Consider the following 4,390-nt stretch of genomic DNA (forward strand, 5'->3'; position numbering starts at 1 on the left):
CTAAAATGCGGATTGATTCATTCATATACTGCGTCGCTGTAAACTTGTTTAAGTTAGTTTAAAAACAGGAAATTGGGGAATTCATGCAAGAAAAAAGTAACGAGTAACAAGCCCATTTAAATTTCAGTAATGTAACTGCGTTATTTAATTGAAAAAAGTAATGAGTTACATCACTAGTTACTGCCAAAAGTAGTGGAGTTACAAAGTAACGCGTAATTCCCAACACTGGCTGCTAGTACTCCACGGCACCATACTGGCTGTGCAGCACATCTATGCACGTTGTATCCATGCGTCGTTGCTAACATGTTCTGACATGGTGACGTAGCTAGCACTGAGTACCCTTCGTTGACTAAAGGCACTTTTTTGCCACAAAAACGTTGTAACCTCCTAAACCGTGGGCCAAGGGGGGCACAGTGTTTAATCAGAGTGCACAGTGTTTAATCAGAATTAAAGTATTAAATACTTAAATTTTGCTTTACATTAAAATCATACAAACGGCTCTGGCTCTCCCTCTTCCAGCTCTCTCAATACCTTGATATGTTTCTCTAACTTTTTTATTTACGGGGGCAAAAAAGGCTGCAATGTCCCTTCCTCATTTCATGATGACTACTAGAAGACGAAAAACGTATAAACTTCAGGAAAAATACTTTTATTTTTATTCAGTCAGCTCAGGGGGGCCACAGGGGGGGACAGGGACATTTTTACAGGGGCACTGGTCCTTGTAGGTCCCCGTGTAGAACCGCCCCTACGTGCAACAGAACGTAAATCCCAATAGAAGCAACGCAATCGTGACCAAGACAAACATTTTGACAGTGACATTGTCTATGTAGTCCAAATATTGACTGATCCTTAGGGGCGCAAAAATAAACAATAACTAGAGAGGGTACAATTTCTGGGAAAATTGTAGGGTGTGCTCGCTTACAGGTGGGTCCGTCCCCTTAAGTTTTTCCCTTCTAATGATATTTTCAAGCATTTAGTCAACTCATTAAGAACTCCCTTTTAAGCTTCTTAAGAGCGTTGTAAGAGCGTTCTAGAGCGTTCTTCGAACGTTGTCTGTTACCTGAAAATATGCCCCCAAAAACGTAACTAAGTTTGACATTAATTTAGGGGGAAATGGCTGATTCAAAATAAGTTTGCTACGAGCAAGCTGCTGTTGCTAGCCAAACGTCACTGAGGGGATTGTTCATAGACATAACCTATATATGTCCATGGGATTGTTTGAAAGCGCCAGAAATTAGAATGTTTCTTGTGGTAACTTAGCCAAAGACACGAACCACGAAGAAGGATATCAAGCTGCAGCTTTATATGGAAGAGCCGAGGTTGCCATACAGGGTATACTCAGGTACTTTCCTCGTGCATACGGGGGATCCCGGAAATGCTAAACCGGTGTTAATTTATACTAGAGCTCACCCCCTTGGTGGTATAACAAAAGCACCATTACAACACTCCTCCCCCACCAAATTCCAACATTCCCCAAATACAAATCAACTCGTCAAATTAAGCTAAGTTAACGTCCTTAATTTTAACAACATTTCTATTGGGCATAAACACTTACAACTGGCACAGTTAATTCAATTTAACCCATACAGTGATCAACCCACAATCAGTCTGTCTGGAGGCTTTCGATCATGCTGTGACCTGCGCACCGTCTCCGGGTCTGTAGCTGGCACTGCCGGTGTAGGTGTCTCGGGTGGTTCAGGTGACGGGGCCACCGGAGGGTTCTGTGGGTCCATAGTCAACTGTCCGTCCCCCCCAGGGACCGCCGACCCTCCCCCGAGTGACCTTTCCTCTGACGATACCCCCACCGCAGGCTGGCCCATCAGGGGGCCCTCGGAGGTGCGGATGACCCCGGGGTTGATGTCAAGACGTAGGCGGACATGGTCTCGGTGCCTGCGGAACACCCGTCCATCAGACAGCTCAACAACATAGGGGAGGGGACCTTTCTACGTCAGGATACCCCCAGGCAGCCATTTCTGACAAGAGTTGCAGCTGAAATTTCTCACATAGACAGGGTCCCCTGGTCCCAGCTGTCTCTCCTGTGCATGTTGATCATGTCCCTCCTTCTGCTTTTCCTGCTTCCTCATCACCGTGGCCATCACATGTCTGGACGCAGTAGGTCCAATTTTGACTTAGGCCTACGCCCCATCATCAACTCTGCTGGAGCCCGAGCAGTAGTGGTCTGTGGCGTCAGACGGTATTTAAACAGAAAACGGGAAAGCCCGGTGCTTAGCGTGTCACCTTTCATTCGCTTCAGACCCTCCTTCACCGTCTGGACAGCTCGCTCCGCCAATCCATTCGAAGCTGGGTGGAAAGGAGCTGTACGAACATGCCGAATTCCATTCTGTTCCATGAACTCCCCAAACAGCTCACTGGTGAACGTCGGTCCATTATCCGTGACCACAGCGTCCGGCAGCCCATGAATGGCAAATATTTGCCTGAGCTGGTCTATGGTCCTGGGGGCTGTTATGTTGCTCATGATGTGCGCTTCTATCCACTTGGAGTGGGCATCCACCATTATGAGAAACATCTCCCCCATGAACGGGCCAGCAAAGTCCAGATGTAGTCTAGACCAGGGGTGGTCTGGCCACTCCCAGGGATGCAAAGGGGCTGGTGGCGGCATGCGCTGATTAGACTGACATTGTGTGCATGATTTCACCTTGGTCTCCAGGTCTAAATCCATCTTTGGCCACCAAACATAGGACCTCGCCAGGCTCTTCATTCGCGATGCCCCCGGATGGGTCTCATGTAGCTCCTCCACAATTCAAAAAAGTTCAGTCTTGCGTGTGGCATATGGTTTCAGTTCCTCACTGTATCACCCCGGGCCAGCCCTGTAGCAGGTAAGTCTTTACTTTGGACAGCACAGGATCTCTCTCTGTCCACTGCTTGACTTGGGCGGCCTTTACTGGTGTCTGTGACAACTTCTCTAATTAAAAAAACTTCTCCAGAGGCACATATGTTGAGACCGGTGTCTCAGGCAATGGCAGGCGACTCAACGCGTCAGCGTTTGCATTGTCCTTCCCTGCTCTGTACACTATGCCGTATTGGTAGGCTGACAGGATGAGTGCCCACCGTTGGATCCTTGCTGATGCTAGCGGCGGAATGACACGCGTCTCACTGAACAGGCTCATCAGGGGTTTATGGTCCGTATAGATCTTTCAAATACGCCCATATAAGTACTGATGGAACCGCTTTACTGCAATAACAATGGCTAGACCTTCTTTGTCCAACTGTGAGTACCCTTTCTCCGCAGCTGTCAGTGACCTTGAAACAAATCCCACAGGTCTCTCTGAGCTTTCTCCCATGACATGTGAAAGGACTGCCCCCACTCCATATGGGGCGGGGCATCACATGCGAGCACCATGTCTTAATCTGGATCATAGTGAACGAGCAGCTTTGCTGAATGAAGGAGTTCTTTCAACTCGGCAAACGCTTTCTCCTGCTCCGCGCACCACTGCCACTTTGTGTCATTGTACAACAGCTGGTACAGTGGGGCTAACACCTTCGATAGATCCCGCAGGAATTTTCCATAGTAATTCACCATACCCAGGAATGAGCGGAGCTCTGTGACGTTCTTAGGGCTTGGAGCTTCCTTGATGGCCCTCACTTTGTCCTCAACTGGACGGAGCCCCTCTGCGTTGATCGCATGCCCCAGATAAGTCGGGTCCATCGTCCATTATGGCATAAGTGGTCAGTGTGCGTGGGCCGTGGTGCAAGAGTACTTTAACTACTTTCAACAGAACGCTGTTACTGGGACATGGTCTGTCTAAGTACAGTGTCTCAGTTGAAGTTTTGGCCACCACTGGTGGTTTCTCACCTTCCGTGTGAGGTCTGGCGTTGATTTTGTGGAGTGCTGTTAAGTGTTTGCCTTTGCAGGTTTGGCAGGTGACCTTTAACCTGCACTTGGCAGCCTGGTGTTTCCGACCACATCTCCAACACTGGTAATTAGTCTTGATCCAGGCTGTCTTCTTGGCACTTGTTAACCCCTTGAAGTTACTGCACTGATTAAGGTAGTGACTATTGCTGTCACAGTAAGGACAGTAACTCTTAACCATATCTGGGGTCTTCACGGCTTAGTCATCACAGATGGCTGAGGATGGTGAGGTGCTTGTAGGAGAGGGGACTTCCATTACTGTGGTGGAATATGCCGCTGACTTGCGCTCCTTCTTTTTCCCCTTCCTGTATGCATCTCCACTGTCTGCACATGCTGGTTTGACCTCTGTGCCCTGCACCTCCAGTTCAAATTCAAGCCAGTCAGCGAAGTCCAATAAGGTAGGCACAGGCTGCTTCCGTGGGTGGGTATGCCTCCTAAAATTGCTTCGCAAGTCGTGTGGCAACTTAGAGAGAAGCCTGGCCACATGTGAGCCACAATGGAGTTTGATGGCTCCCTCGT

At 48.5% G+C, this 4,390-nt stretch overlaps 1 pseudogene; it reads right to left on the reverse strand.

The window, feature by feature from the left end:
* Window positions 1-1,592: 1,592 nt before the first annotated feature.
* LOC124472192 lies at window positions 1,593-3,667 on the reverse strand (annotated as a pseudogene).
* Between the last annotated feature and the right edge of the window lie 723 nt (window positions 3,668-4,390).

Source organism: Hypomesus transpacificus, chromosome 10, assembly GCF_021917145.1.
Source record: "Hypomesus transpacificus isolate Combined female chromosome 10, fHypTra1, whole genome shotgun sequence".
In the NCBI taxonomy this organism is placed as follows: Eukaryota; Metazoa; Chordata; class Actinopteri; order Osmeriformes; family Osmeridae; genus Hypomesus; species Hypomesus transpacificus.